We start from the raw sequence: 16,669 nt of genomic DNA on the forward strand, positions 1-16,669 counted from the left end.
GCCACAACTTCATAGAAGTGGTCTTGATGCACCTTTGAGAGGAATCTATCCATCTCCCATGACTCGGAGGTGGAAGCTTTTGCTTTCCCTTTCCTCTTTTTAGAGGTTTCTCCGGCCTTTGGTGCCATAATGGTTATGGAAAAACGAAAAAGCAACGCTTTTACCACACCAAACTTAAAATGTTTGCTCGTCCTCGAGCAAAAGAAGAAAGAAGGAGTAGAAGAAGAAGAAATGAGGAAGAGGGGGGGTAGTGTGTTTCGGCCAAAGGGGGAAAGTGGTCTTTAGGTTGTGTGAAAATGAAGGGTTGAAGAAGGGTATTTATAGGAGGGGGGTAAAGGTTCGGCCATTTGAGGGTGGGTTTGGGAGGAAAGTGGTTTGAATTGAAGGGTGAGGTTGGGTTTTATGAAGGATGTATGTGAGTGGTGAAGAGAAGATGGGATTTGATAGGTGAGGGGTTTTGGGGAAGAGGTGTTGAGGTGATTGGTGAATGGGGAAGAAGAGAGAGAGTGATGGTAGGGTCCTGTGGGGTCCACAGATCCTGTAGTGTCAATCAAAAATGGCATCAAAATCCACGTTTTGACCCATTTCTGGCGTTAAACGCCGGGCTGGTGCCCATTCCTGGCGTTTAACGCCAGGTTGTTGCCCTTTACTGGCGTTTAACGCCAGTCTGGTGCCCTTTCTGGCGTTAAACGCCCAGAAAGGTGCCAGACTGGGCGTTAAACGCCCAACTGCTAGGCTGACTGGCGTTTGAACGCCAGCAGCATCTTCCTCCAGGGTGTGCTGTTTTTCTTCCTGTTTTTCATTTTGTTTTTGCTTTTTTCATTGTTTTTGTGACTTCTTATGATCATCAACCTACAAAAAAGATAAAATAACAAAAGAAAATAATTAATTATAAAACATTGGGTTGCCTCCCAACAAGCGCTTCTTTAGTGTCATTAGCTTGACAGAGGACTCCCATGGAGCCTCAGAAACACTCAGAACCTTGTTGAAACCTCCCAACACCAAACTTAGAGTTTGAATGTGGGGTTTCAACACCAAACTTAGATTTGGTTGTGGCCTCCCAACACCAAACTTAGAGTTTGACTGTGGGGGCTCTGCTTGGCTCTGTTTTGAGAGAAGCTCTTCATGCTTCTTCTCCATGATGATAGAGGGATATCCTTGGGCCTTAAACACCATGGATTCTTCATTCACTTGAATGATCAACTCTCCTCTATCAACATCAATCACAGCCTTTGCTGTGGCTAGGAATGGTCTGCCAAGGATGATGGATTCATCCATGCACTTCCCAGTCTCTAGGACTATGAAATCAGTAGGAATGTAATGGTTTTCAACCTTAACCAGAACATCCTCTACAAGTCCATGGGCTTGTTTTCTTGAGTTGTCTGCCATTTCTAGTGAGATTTTTGCAGCTTGCACCTCAAAGATCCCTAATTTCTCCATTACAGAGAGGGCATGAGGTTTACACTTGACCCTAAGTCACACAAGGCCTTCTTGAAGGTCATGGTGCCTATGGTACAAGGTATAGAAAACTTCCCAGGATCCTGCCTCTTTTGAGGCAGTTTCTGCCTAGACAAGTCATCCAGTTCTTTGGTGAGCAAGGGAGGTCATCTTCCCAAGTCTCATTTCCAAATAACTTGTCATTTAGCTTCATGATTGCTCCAAGGTATTTAGCAACTTGCTCTTCAGTGACATACTCATCCTCTTCAGAGGAAGAATACTCATCAGAGCTCATGAAAGGCAGTAGCAAGTCCAAGGGAATCTCTATGGTCTCAGTCTGAGCCTCAGATTCCCAAGGTTCCTCATTGGGGAACTCATTAGAGGCCAGTGGACGTCCAGTGAGGCCTTCCTCAGTGGCGTTCACTGCCTCTTCTTCCTCCCAGAATTCGGCCATGTTTATGGCTTTGCACTCTTCTTTTGGATTTTCTTCAGTGTTACTTGGGAGAGTGCTTGGAGGAAGTTCAGTAATTTTCTTGCTCAGCTGACCCACTTGTCCTTCCAAATTCCTAATGGAAGATCTAGTTTCAGTCATGAAACTTTGAGTGGTTTTGATCAGATCAGAGACCATGGTTGCTAAGTCAGAATTATTCTGCTTAGAGCTCTCTGTCTGTTGCTGAGAAGATGATGGAAAAGGCTTGCCATTGTTAAACCTGTTTCTTCCACCATTGTTATTGAAACCTTGTTGAGGTCTCTCGTGATTCTTCCATGAAAGATTTGGGTGATTTCTCCATGAAGAATTATAGGTGTTACCATAGGGTCTCCTAGGTAATTTACCTTTTCCATTGAAGGGTTCTCAGGATCATAAGCTTCTTCCTCAGATGAAGCATCCTTAGTACTGTCTGGTGCATTTTGCATTCCAGACAGACTTTGAGAAATCAAATTGACTTGTTGAGTCAATATTTTATTCTGAGCCAGAATGGCATTCAGAGCATCAATCTCAAGAACTCCTTTCTTCTGACTAGTCCCATTGTTCACAGGATTTCTTTCAGAAGTGTACATGAATTGGTTATTTGCAACCATTTCAATCAATTCTTGAGCTTCTGCAGGCGTCTTCTTTAGATGAAGAGATCCTCCTGCAGAGCTATCAAAGGACATCTTAGATAGTTCAGAGAGACCATCATAGAAAATACCTATGATGCTCCATTCAGAAAGCATGTCAGATGGACATCTTCTGATTAATTGTTTGTATCTTTCCCAAGCTTCATAGAGGGATTCTCCATCCTTCTGTCTGAAGGTTTGGACTTCCACTCTAAGCTTACTCCATCTTTGTGGTGGAAAGAACTTTGCCAAGAAGGCATTGACTAGCTTTTCCCATGAGTCCAGGCTTTCTTTAGGTTGAGAGTCCAACCATATTCTAGCTCTGTCTCTTACAGCAAAAGGGAATAGCATCAGTCTATAGACTTCAGGGTCAACCCCATTAGTCTTGACTGTGTCACAGATTTGCAAGAATTCAGCTAAAGACTGATGAGGATCTTCCATTGGAAGTCCATGGAACTTGCAATTCTGTTGCATTAGAGAAACTAATTGAGGCTTAAGCTCAAAGTTGTTTGCTCCAATGGCAGGGATAGAGATGCTTCTCCCATAAAAATCAGGAGTAGGTGCAGTAAAGTCACCCAGCACCTTCCTTGCATTGTTTGCATTGTTGTGTTTTCTGCTGCCATGTTTTCTTCCTTGAAGAATTCGGTCAGGTCCTCTAAAGAGAGTTGTGCTTTGGCTTCTCTTAGCTTTCTCTTCAAAGTCCTTTCAGGTTCAGGATCAGCTTCAACAAGAATGCCTTTGTCCTTGCTCCTGCTCATATGAAAGAGAAGGGAACAAGAAAATGTGGAATCCTCTATGTCACAGTATAGAGATTCCTTTAAGTGTCAGAGGAAAAGAGAAATAGAAAGAAGAAGGAGAAGATAAATTCGAACTTTAGTTAGATAAGGTTCGAATTGTGCATTGAGAAGGAGTGGCACTCCATAAATAGAAGGATGTGGGAAGGAGGGAAGAAGATTTTCGAAATTTAATTAAAATACTTTGAAAACATTTTTGAAAAACATCAATTGATTTTCGAAAATCAAAGTGGAAAAGAAACCAGGTGATTTTTGAAAAAGATTTTGAAATTAGAAATTAAAAAGATTTGATTGAAAACTGTTTGAAAAAGATGTGGTTAAAAAGATTAATTGAAAAGTTATGAGTTTTAAAAAAGATGTGATTGAGAAGATATGATTTGAAAACATTTTAAAAGATATGATTTGAAAACCATTTGAAAAGATATGATTTTAAAAAAGAATGACTTGCCTAACAAGAAAAGATATGATTTGAAACATTCAAACCTTTCTCAACAGAAAAGGTAACAATCTTGTGATGTTCAATCAAATCATTAATTGTTAGTAAGTATCTTTTAAAAAGGAAAGAAATTGATTTTGAAAACATTTGATTGAAAAGATTTGATTTGAAAAAGATTTGATTTTGAAAAACTAAAAAAAAAATTTGATTTTGAAAACAAAATCTTCCCCTGCACCATCCTGGCGTTAAACGCCCAGAATGGTATACATTCTGGCGTTTAACGCCCAAAATGCACCCTTTTTGGGCGTTAAACGCCCAACCAGGTACCCTGGCTGGCGTTTAAACGCCAGTCTGCCTTCTTCACTGGGCATTTTTGAATGCTCAGCTTTTTCTGTATAATTCCTCTGCAGCATGTTTTGAATCTTCAATTCTTTGTATCATTGACTTGAAAGGACACAAATTAAAAATATTTTTGGATTTTTGATAATCAAAATGCAAAAGGAATCAATTAACAATGCATGCAAGACACCAAACTTAGCAGTTTGTGTACTACTGACACTAACAACATGAAAATGCATATGAGACACACAAAATACTTCAAGTCAATAGAATTCAAAGATCAAAACAAAGAAATATATGCATGAATTCGAAAATTATAACAAAAACATGCATTTGACACCAAACTTAAGATGAGACACTAAACTTATGCAAGAAACATCAAATATTTTTGGTCTTTTTGGTTTTGTAAATTTTTTTTGTATTTTTCGAAAATTAAGTGAAAAAAAGTATCAAAATTCTTAATGAGAATTCCAGGAATCAGTGCAATGCTAGTCTAAGACTCCGGTCCAGGAATTAGACATGGCTTCACAGCCAGCCAAGCTTTCAAAGAAAGCTTCGGTCCAAAACACTAGACATGACCAAGGTCAGCCAAGCCTTAGCAAATCACTGCTCCAACAGCAAGATTGATACGAAATCAACAAGCTCTTGTGGTGATAAGTTGAAACCTCGGTCCAATCAGATTAGACATGGCTTCTCAGCCAGCCAGATTTCAACAAATCATCATGAAACTCTAGAATTCACCTTCAAGAATTTCGAAAAAAAATACCTAATCTAAGCAACAAGATGAACCGTCAGTTGTCCAGCCTAAACAATCCCGGGCAATAACACCAAAAATTTGATGTTGTTGCCGGATCTTGGCTCTGATGTTACCAAAAGCTTGCTCAAAACATGAACAATCCCCGGCAACGGCGCCAAAAACTTGGTCGGCGAAATTGTGAACTATACTTTTTCACAACTCTCATAATCCCTGGTAATGGCTCCAAAAACTTGGTGCGCTCAATACCATGGCATTACACAACTTCGCACAACTAACCAGCAAGTGCACTGGGTCGTCCAAGTAATAAAACCTTACGTGAGTAAGGGTCGATCCCAAGGAGATTGTTAGTATTGAAGCAAGCTATGGTCATCTTGTAAATCTTAGTCAGGCAAACTCAAATGTATGATGATGAACGAAAATGACATAAAGATAAAGATAGTGATACTTATGTATATCATTGGTGTAAGAGCTTCAGACAAGTGTATGAAGATGCCTTCCCTTCCGTCTCTCTGCTTTCCTACAGCCTTCATCCAATCCTTCTTACTCCTTTCCATGGCAAGCTCGTGTAGGGTCTCACTGTTGTCAGCAGCTACCTCCCATCCTCTCAGTGAAAGCGATTGCATATGTCCTGTCACGGCATAGCGGAATTCATCTGTCGGTTCTCAATCAGGCGCGGAATAGAATCCAGTGATTCTTTTGCGTTATCACTAACGCCCCCGCCCTCAGGGTTTGAAGCACGTCACAGTCATTCAGTCATTGAATCTTACTCAGAACACCACAGACAAGGTTAGACCTTCCGGATTCTCTTGAATGCTGCCATCAGGTCCTGCCTATACCACGAAGACTCCGAAGAATCCAAGAGATATTCACTAAGCCTCGAATGCTTGTAGAACAAGAATGGTTGTCAGTCACCTTGTTCATAGGTGAGAGTGGTGATGGGCGTCAATCATCACCATCATCATGTTGAAGAACAAGTGATATCTTGGTAAAAGAACAAGCGGAATTGAATGGAAGAACAATAGTAATTGCATTAATACTCGAGGTACAGCAGAGCTCCACACCCTTAATCTATGGTGTGTAGAAACTCCACCGTTGAAAATACATAAGAACAGGGTCTAGGCATGGCCGAATGGCCAGCCTCCCAGAGGTCTAAGATAGCATAAAAGTGAAGATAGCTACCAAAGTCTACTAATACAATAGTAAAAGGTCCTATTAATAGTAAACTAGTAACCTAAGGTGTACAGAAATGAGTAAATGACATAAAAATCCACTTCCGGGCCCACTTGGTGTGTGCTTGGGCTGAGCAATCAAGGAAATTCGTGTAGAGACCTTTTCTGGAGTTAAACGCCAGCTCCCATGCCAGTTTGGGCGTTTAACTCCAACTTTTATTCCTGTTCCGGCGTTTAACGCTGGAATTCCTGAGGCCGGATTGCTTCGCGGGTTTGGGCCATCAAATCTTGGACAAAGTATGGACTATTATATATTGCTGGAAAGCCCTGGATGTCTACTTTCCAACGCCGTTGAGAGCGCGCCAATTGGGCTTCTGTAGCTCCAGAAAATCTACTTCGAGTGCAGGGAGGTCAGAATCCAACAGCATCTGCAGTCCTTTTTGGTCTCTGAATCAGATTTTTGCTCAGGTCCCTCAATTTCAGCCAGAAAATACCTGAAATCACAGAAAAACACACAAACTCATAGTAAAGTCCAGAAAAGTGAATTTTAAATAAAAACTAATAAAAATGTACTAAAATCTAACTAAAAGATATCAAAAACATACTAAAAACAATGCCAAAAAGTATACAAATTATCCGCTCATCAATCTTCCAATGGAAGTCCATGGAACTTGCAATTCTGTTGCATTAGAGAAACTAATTGAGGCTTAAGCTCAAAGTTGTTTGCTCCAATGGCAGGGATAGAGATGCTTCTCCCATAGAAGTCGGGAGTAGGTGCAGTAAAGTCACCCAGCACCTTCCTTGCATTGTTGGCATTGTTGTTGTTTTCGGCTGCCATGGGTTCTTCTTCTTTGAAGATTTCTGTTAGGTCCTCTACAGAGAATTGTGCCTTAGCTTCTCTTAGCTTTCGCTTCAAGGTCCTTTCAGGTTCAGGGTCAGCCTCAACAAGAATGCTTTTGTCTTTGCTCCTACTCATATGAAAGAGAAGAGAACAAGAAAAAGTGGAATCCTCTATGTCACAGTATAGAGATTCCTTGAGGTGTCAGAGGAAAAGAAAAATAGAAGGAAGAGGTAGAAGAATTCGAACTTAGTGAGATAGAGTTCGAATTGTGCATTGAGGATGAGTGGTACTCCATAAATAGAAGGATGTGAGAAGAGGGGAAGAGATTTTTCGAAAATTAAGTAAAAGATTTTTAAAATATTTTGAAAAAGATTTTGAAGAAGATATGATTGAAAACTTTTTTGAAAAAGATGTGGTTTAAAAGTTATGGTTTTAAAAAGATGTGATTGAGAAGATATGATTTGAAAAACAATTTAAAAAGATTTGATTTTAAAAGTTAATGACTTGCCTAACAAGAAAAGATATGATTCAAACATTAAACCTTTCTCAACAGAAAAGGCAACATACTTGAAATGTTGAATCAAATCATTAATTGATAACAAGTATCTTTGAAAAAGGAAAGAAATTGATTTTGAAAAAGATTTGATTGAAAAGATATGATTTGAAAAAGATTTGATTTTGAAAAATTTTGAAAACTTGAAAAAAATCTGAATTGAAAACAGAATCTTCACTCTTGTGCCATCCTGGCGTTAAACGCCCAGAATGGTGCACATTCTGGTGTTTAAAGCCCAAAGCTCTACCCTTTTGGGCGTTAAAGGCCCAGCCAGGCACCCTGGCTGGCGTTTAAACGCCAGTTTTTCCTTCTTCACTGGGCGTTTTGAATGCCCAGCTTTTTCTGTATAATTCCTCTGCTGCATGTACTGAATCTTCAGTTCCCTGTATTATCGACTTGAAAATAGAACCAAGATCAAATAAACAATGCATGCAAGACACCAAACTTAAAATGAGACTCTAGACTCAACAAGAAACATAAAGTATTTTTGGTTTTTATGATTTTGTAATTTTTTTGGTTTTTTCGAAAATTAAGTGGCAAAGAAAATAAAGGTATCAAAATTCATAATGAGAATTCCAGGAATCATGCAATGTTAGTCTAAAGCTTCAGTCTAAAGGAATTAGACATGGATAGCCAAGCTTCAGCAGGACATTGCATTCAAGAGCTAAATTGATGAGAATCAATCAGCTTTGGTGATGATAAGATCATCACCTTGAAACACTAGAATTCATTCTTAAGAACTCTGAAAAATACCTAATCTAAGCAACAAGATGAACCGTCAGTTGTCCATACTCGAAACAATCCCCGGCAACGGCGCCAAAAACTTGGAGCACGAAATTGTGATCACTACTTTTCACAACTCAAATAATCCCCGGTAATGAATCCAAAAACTTGGTGCTCAATACCATGGCATAAACACAACTTCGCACAACTAACCAGCAAGTGCACTGGGTCGTCCAAGTAATAAACCTTACGCGAGTAAGGGTTGATCCCACGGAGATTGTTGGTGTGAAGCAAGCTATGGTCACCTTGTAAATCTTAGTCAGTAAGACTCAAATGGTTATGGATGATATATGAATAAAACATAAAGATAAAGATAGAGATACTTATGTAATTCATTGGTGAGAACTTCAGATAAGCGAATGGAGATGCTTTGTCCCTTCTGTCTCTCTGCTTTCCTACTGTCTTCATCCAATCCTTCTTACTCCTTTTCATCGCAAGCTGTATGTTGGGCATCACCGTTGTCAATGGCTACAGTCTCGTCCTCTCAGTGGAAATGTTCAACGCACCCTGTCACGGCACGGCTATCCAGCTATCGGTTCTCGATCATGTTGGAATAGAATCCAGTGATTCTTTTGCGTCTGTCACTAACGCCCCACAATCGCGAGTTTGAAGCTCGTCACAGTCATTCAATCATTGAATCCTACTCAGAATACCACAGACAAGGTTTAGACCTTCCGGATTCTCTCGAATGCAGTCATCAATCTAGCTTATACCACGAAGATTCTGGTTAAAGAATCCAAGAGATATCTACCCAATCTAAGGTAGAACGGAGGTGATTGACGGTCACACATTCATAGGTGAGAATGATGATGAGTGTCACGGATCATCACATTCATCAAGTTGAAGAACAACTGATATCTTGGAACAAGAACAAGCTGAATTGAATAGAAGAACAATAGTAATTGCATTAATACTCGAGGTACAGCAGAGCTCCACACCTTAATCTATGGTGTGTAGAAACTCCACCGTTGACAATACATAAGAACAAGGTCTAGGCATGGCCGAATGGCCAGCCTCCCAATGATCTAAGATAGCATAAAACTACTCAAAGATAGCTACCAAGATATCTAAATACAATAGCAAAAGGTCCTATTTATAGGGAACTAATAGCTTAAGAATTACAAAGGTGAGTAGATGACATAAAAATCCACTTCCGGGCCCACTTGGTGTGTGCTTGGGCTGAGCATTGAAGCATTTTCGTGTAGAGACTCTTCTTGGAGTTAAACGCCAGCTTTTGTGCCAGTTTGGGCGTTTAACTCCCATTCTTGTGCCAGTTCCGGCGTTTAACGCCGGGCATTCTTGAGCTGATTTGGAACGCCGGTTTGGGCCATCAAATCTTGGGAAAAGTATAAACTATTATACATTGCTGGAAAGCCCAGGATGTCTACTTTCCAACGCCATTGTGAGCGCGCCAATGGGGCTTCTGTAGCTCCAGAAAATCCACTTCGAGTGCAGGGAGGTCAGAATCCAACAGCATCTGCAGTCCTTTTCAGTCTCTGAATCAGATTTTTGCTCAAGTCCCTCAATTTCAGCAAGAAAATACCTGAAATCATAGAAAAACACACAAACTCATAGTAAAGTCCAGAAAAGTGAATTTTAACTAAAAACTAATAAAAATATACTAAAAACTAACTAAATCCTACTAAAAACATACTAAAAACAATGCCAAAAAGCGTACAAATTATCCGCTCATCATCCATTCAAAAAACATGTCAGAAGGACACTTTTTGGTCATCTGCTTGTATCTTTCCCAAGCTTCATAGAGGGATTCACCATCTTTTTGCTTGAAGGTCTGAACATCCACTCTAAGCTTGCTCAGCTTTTTAGGAGGAAAGAATTTATCCAAGAAGGTCGTGACCAGCTTATCCCAGGAGTCCAGGCTATCTTTAGGTTGTGAGTCCAACCATGTTCTAGCTCTGTCTCTTACAGCAAAAGGGAAAAGCATGAACCTGTAGACTTCAGGATCTACTCCATTTGTCTTAACAGTCTCACAAATCTGCAAGAACTCAGTTTAAAACTGATAAGGATCTTCAGATGGAAGTCCATGAAACTTGCAGTTCTGTTGCATTAGAGCAACTAATTGAGGTTTTAGCTCAAAATTGTTTGCTCCAATGGCAGGAATTGAGATGCTTCTTCCATCAAACTTGGACGTGGGTTTAGTAAAATCACCAAGCATCCTCCTTGAATTATTGTTGTTGGGTTCGGCTGCCATCTCCTTCTCTTGTTCGAAAATTTCAGAAAGGTTGCCTCTGGATTGTTGTAATTTAGCTTCTTTTAGTTTCCTCTTCAGAGTCCTTTCAGGTTCAGGATCAGCTTCAACAAAAGTGTTTTTTTTCCTTGTTCCTGCTCATATGAAAGAGAAGAGAACAAGAAAAGAAGAGGAATCCTCTATATCACAGTAAAGAGGATCCTTATTATTAGTAGAAGAAGAAAAGAATAAAGAAAGGAGAATCCAAACACAAGGGTAAGGATAGAGGCAGTGATTAGAGATGAAGAGAGGTGAAGAGAAGTGTTAGTAATTGAATAAATAAATAGAAGAAGATGAGGGAGAGAATTCGAAAATTAATTTTGAAAAGGAGTTAATGATTTTCAAAAATTAAAGATGAGATAGAATTAAAATTAAAATTTAAAACAATTAGTTAATTAAAAATAATTTTTGAAGAAAGAGAGGTATTTTCGAAAATTAGAGAGGAAAAAGTAGTTAGGTGGTTTTGAAAAAGATAAGAAACAAACAAAAAGTCAAATAGTTAGTTGAAAAAGATTTAAAAATCAAATTTGAAAAGATAAGAAGATAAGAAGTTAGAAAAGATATTTTAAAATCAAATTTTTGAAAAAGAAAAAATTTTGAAAAAGATATGATATAAAAGATAAGATAAGATAGATTTAATTTTTAAAATTAAAATTAATTACTTAACTAACAAGAAACTAAAAGATAAGATTCTAGAATTTAAAGATTGAACCTTTCTTAACAAGAAAGTAACAAACTTCAAATTTTTTAATCAATCATATTACTTGTTAGTATAATTTTCGAAAATCAAGATAAAATTAAGAAAAAGATTTTTTTCAAAAATATTTAAAAAGATTTTCAAAAATTAAATAAAAAAATAAAAAATATTTAATTTTTGAAGAAGATTTTGAAAAGATAAGATTATTAAAATTGAAAATTTGACTTGACTCATGAGAAACAACTAATTTTAAAAATTTTTGACTAAGTCAACTCAAATTTTCGAAAATTAGGAGAGAAATAAGGAAAAGATATTTTTTTGATTTTTGAAATTTTAATTATGAGAGAGAAAAACACAATTATGACCCAAAACATGAAAATTTTGGATCAAAACACATGATGCATGCAAGAACACTATGAATGTCAAGATGAACGCCAAGAACACTTTGAAGATCATGATGAACATCAAGAACATATTTTTGAAAAACTTTTGATGCAAAGAAAACATGCAAGACACCAAACTTAGAAATCTTTAATGCATGGACACTATGAATGCAAAAATGCATATGAAAAACAATAAAAGACACAAAACAGGAAAACATCAAGATCAAACAAGAAGACTTACCAAGAACAACTTGAAGATCATGAAGAACACCATGAATGCATGAATTTTTTGAAAAATGCATAATAATTTTTAAAATATGAAATTGACACCAAACTTAAAAATTGACTCAAAATTCAAACAAGAAACAAAAAATTTTTTATTTTTATGATTTTATGATTTTTTTTGTATTTTTATTATTTTTTTCGAAAATATTCTTTAGGAAAACGAAAATAAAGACAAATTTTTGAAATATTTTTGAAAATAAAATAAAAAGAAAATTACCTAATCTGAGCAACAAGATGAACCGTCAGTTGTCCAGACTCGAACAATCCCCGGCAACGGCGCAAAAAACTTGGTGGACGAAATTGTGATCATCAACAATGGCTCCAAAGACTTGGTGCTCTTAAACATGAATTACATGTTGTCACAACTCCGCACAACTAACCAGCAAGTGTACTGGGTCGTCCAAGTAATACCTTACGGGAGTAAGGGTTGATCCCACAGAGATTGTTGGTATGAAGCAAGCTATGGTCATCTTGTAAATCCCAGTCAGGCGAATTTAAATGGATTAAGAAATTATTGGTTTAAATAATGATAATAAAATAAATAGAAAATAAAGATAAAGTTACTCATGTAATTCAATAATGGGAATTTCAGATAGGTGTATGGAGGTGCTGTGTTCCTTCTGAATCTTTGCTTTTCTACTTCTTCCTTCCAGTTTTTTATCACTCCTTTCTATGGCAAGCTGTATGTAGGGCATCACCGTTATCAATGGCTACATTCCATCCTCTCAGTGAAAATGGTCCAAATGCTCTGCACAGCACGGCTAATCATCTGTCGGTTCTCAATCAGGTTGGAATAGAATCCCGTGATTCTTTTGCGTCTGTCACTAACGCCCAGCCTTCAGAAGTTTGAAGCTCATCACAGTCATTCAATCCCGGAATCCTACTCGGAATACCACAGATAAGGTTAGACTTTCCGGATTCCCATGAATGCCGCCATCAATTCTAGCTTATACCACGAAGATTCTGATCAAGGAATCCAAGAGATATGCGCCCGGTCTAAGGTAGAACGGAAGTTGTTGTCAGTCACATGCGTTCATAGGTGAAAATGATGATGAGTGTCACGGATCATCACATTCATCAAGTTGAAGTGCAACGAATATCTTAGAACAGGAATAAATCGAATTGGATAGAAAATAGTAGTAATTGCATTAAAACTTGAGGTACAGCAGAGCTCCACACCCTTAATCTATGGTTTTTAGAAACTCCACCGTTGAAAATACATAAGTGAAAGGTCCAGGCATGGCCGAATGGCCAGCCCCCAGATCTAAGAACTAAACGTCCAAAGATGTGGTCAAAAGACTACTAGTACAATAGTAAAATGTCTTATTTATACTAAACTAGCTACCAGGGTTTACAGAAGTAAGTAATTGATGCATAAATCCACTTCCAGGGCCCACTTGGTGTGTGCTTGGGCTGAGCTTGATCTATCTACAAGCTGAGGCTTCTCTTGGAGTTGAACGCCAAGTTGTAACGTGTTTTGGGTGTTCAACTCTGGTTCGTGACGTGTTTTTGGCGTTTGACTACAGAATGTAGCATGGAACTGGCGTTGAGCACCAGTTTACATCGTCTAATTGCAAATAAAGTATAGACTATTATATATTGCTGGAAAGCTCAGGATGTCTAATTTCCAACGCCGTTGAGAGCGCGGCATTTGGAGTTTTGTAGCTCCAGAAAATCCATTTCGAGTGCAGGGAGGTCAGATTCCAACAGCATCAGCAATCCTTTGTCAGCCTCTTATCAGAGTTTTGCTCAGGTCCCTCAATTTCAGCCAAAAAATACCTGAAATCACAGAAAAATACACAAACTCATAGTAAAGTCCAGAAATGTGAATTTAGCATAAAAACTAATGAAAACATCCCTAAAAGTAACTAGATCATACTAAAAACTACCTAAAAACAATGCCAAAAAGCGTATAAATTATCCGCTCATCACATACGCACAGGAAGCATTGCAGAGCAAAGTGTATGTCCGAGCACACAGCATCTTCTGCGTCGCATGATCATCCAAAGCATCGCGAAGTGTGCGCGCGCACAACCTCTTGTGCATACGCATAACCTGAGATTTCGGCTAAGTGTGCGTGTGCACACGTCTATGCGTACGCACAGGTACCTGCACATGCCTTCATTAAAAATGCACGTGACTCACATTTGGAAGAGGCTTAGAGGCCCAATTCTGATGCTAGAGCTCATATTGGAGGGGAGAAACATTGTAGAAGCATAACATATCAGTAGGATAGTTTTAGATAGTAGTAGGAGGCCTTAGGTTTAGTTTTCTCTAAGTTTTCTCCCAACATTATTAGGGTTTATATTAGGGCTTTACATTTCAAGTGTCATTTCCATTTTTTTTATCTTGAAATTTTTGCTAGCCTCCATTGTAAGTATCTCTTAATTACTACTCTTTATAGTTACAATTTTGGTACTCTTTCTTGGAGTTAAAGTTATATTGTTAATATATATATACTTTTTTGCAATTTTGATCTCTTGTTGATGATTGTGATGATTAATGATTATTACATGCTTGGTTGAGTTGCTATTGTTGCTTTTGATTAATTATCACTCATAGTTCCAAGCATTTTCTCAATTTTCTCATGTTTAATGTTTATGCCCACCAAGTGTTTGTGAAAATGTTAATTTTGATTATGGGTTAAATTTCCACCTCTTGGCTTGGGAAAAATGAGCATGTGAGTTCCTAGAGTTGGAATGTCTAACATTTAGTGATAATTCTTGGATTGTTAATTATTCTTGTTTCCACTAATGCTAACTTGTTGCTAAGGCAATTAGCAAGTGAGTTAGGATTTGTGGATTAAGAACAACTCTACTCACTTAACTTAGGATTTGTGGATTAAGAACAACTCTACTCACTTAACTTACTCTCCGATGTAAGGGTTAACTAAGTGAGATTAATCCATTATAATTGTCATAGTTGTGGTTTCAACAAGGAAAGGATCCCCTAGCTCATCTGAAGCCAAGATTCCATTTATGCTTTGAATCACACACATATATACATATATCAATCACTTCTACATCTTACTTGTTCATATTACATAGATAGTTCTTTAATTCCTTTATTAGTTCATTAATTGCAATTTTGATTGTTCTTTTATTCCCTTAATTATTTATCTCTTCATTGAAAATCCATTTTGCCTTCACAACCAAAATTGTGCACTCATTGATCACTAGTCCTTCGGAGACGACCCGGGATTTCAAACTCCTGGTTTATATTGGTTTTGATTGTGATAATTTGTCCTTCCAAACTTTGGTTGAGTGTTATTTGTCGGTTGGGAACTATACTATCAACGAAATTATTTTGTGCGAAATTCCTAACCAACATAAATGCTCATACTAGTTCTCCCATGTAATTCACCTCTTCCATCATGGGTTGATCTGGATCATAGGTATCTCTTTCAAAGGAGGCTTCTTGAGTGCTACCAGTTGCAGCTTGCATTCCAGTCAAATACTGAGAGATCATGTTGACTTGTTGAGTCAAGATCTTGTTCTGAGCCAGTATGGTATTCAAAGTGTCAACCTCCATGACTCCCTTCTTCTGAGCTACCCCATTGTTCACAGGATTTCTCTTATAAGTGTATATGAATTGGTTATTTGCAACCATTTCAATGAGTTTCTGTGCCTCTGTAGGCATTTTCTTCAAGTGGAGTGATCCACCAACAGAATGGTCCAAAGACATTTTGGACATCTCAGATAGACCATCATAGAAGATTCCTAGGATAGTCTATTCTGAGAGCATGTCAGGAGGACATCTCCTGATCAGTTGCTTGTATCTTTCCCAAGCTTCATAGAGGGATTCACCCTCTTTTTGTCTGAAGGTTTAAACTTCCACCCTGAGTTTGCTCATCTTTTGAAGTGGAAAGAACTTGGCCAAGAAAGCATTGACCAACTTTTCCCAAGAGTCTAGGCTTTCTTTGGGTTGAGAATCCAACCATATCCTAGCTTTGTCTCTAACAACAAAAGGGAAAAGCATAAGCTTGTAGACCTTAGGATCCACTCCATTGGTCTTAATAGTATCACAGATTTGGAAGAATTCATATAGGAATTAATGTGAATCTTCCAGTGGAAGTCTATGAAATTTGTAATTCTGTTGCATTAGTGATGAGCGGATAATTTGTATGCTTTTTGGCATTATTTTTAGTATGTTTTTAGTAGTTTTAGTTTAGTTTTTAGTATATTTTTATTAGTTTTTAGTTAAAATTCACTTTTCTGGACTTTACTATGAGTTTGTGTGTTTTTCTGTGATTTCAGGTATTTTCTGGCTGAAATTGAGGGACCTGAGCAAAAATCTGATCCAGAGACTCAAAAGGACTGCAGATGCTGTTGGATTCTGACCTCCCTGCACTCGAAGTGGATTTTCTGGAGCTACAGAAGCCCAATTGGCGCGCTCTCAACGGCGTTGGAAAGTAGACATCCTGGGCTTTCCAGCAATATATAATAGTCCATACTTTGCTCAAGATTTGATGGCCCAAACCGGCGTTCAAAGTCACCTCAAGAAATCCCAGCGTTAAACGCTGGAACTGGCACCCAAATGGGAGTTAAACGCCCAAACTGGCACCAAAGCTGGCGTTTAACTCCAAGAAGAGTCTCTACACGAAATTTCTTCATTGCTCAGCCCAAGCACACACCAAGTGGGCCCGGAAGAGGATTTTTATGTCATTTACTCATTTCTGTACACCCTAGGCTACTAGTTTCTTATAAGTAGGACCTTTTACTATTGTATAGAAAGCTTTTGATCACTTTTAGATCTCTAGATCATCTTTGGACATTCTTGTTCTTAGATCATTGGGAGGCTGGCCATTCGGCCATGCCTAGACCTTATGCTTATGTATTTTCAACGGTGG

At 38.2% G+C, this 16,669-nt stretch overlaps 3 non-coding genes across 3 annotated transcripts; all 3 read left to right on the forward strand.

Annotated features, from left to right (window-relative positions):
• Positions 1-2,650: 2,650 nt before the first annotated feature.
• LOC130950733 (small nucleolar RNA R71) lies at positions 2,651-2,754 on the forward strand. The gene has a single exon (XR_009073710.1). It is a non-coding gene; the product is annotated as a small nucleolar RNA R71 (small nucleolar RNA).
• A 7,162-nt stretch (positions 2,755-9,916) lies between these two features.
• On the forward strand, positions 9,917-10,020 carry LOC130953595 (small nucleolar RNA R71). The gene has a single exon (XR_009075764.1). It is a non-coding gene; the product is annotated as a small nucleolar RNA R71 (small nucleolar RNA).
• Positions 10,021-15,562: 5,542 nt separating this feature from the next.
• Positions 15,563-15,666, forward strand: LOC130955292 (small nucleolar RNA R71). The gene has a single exon (XR_009076708.1). It is a non-coding gene; the product is annotated as a small nucleolar RNA R71 (small nucleolar RNA).
• Positions 15,667-16,669: the final 1,003 nt, after the last annotated feature.

Source organism: Arachis stenosperma, chromosome 1 (assembly GCF_014773155.1).
Source record: "Arachis stenosperma cultivar V10309 chromosome 1, arast.V10309.gnm1.PFL2, whole genome shotgun sequence".
In the NCBI taxonomy this organism is placed as follows: Eukaryota; Viridiplantae; Streptophyta; class Magnoliopsida; order Fabales; family Fabaceae; genus Arachis; species Arachis stenosperma.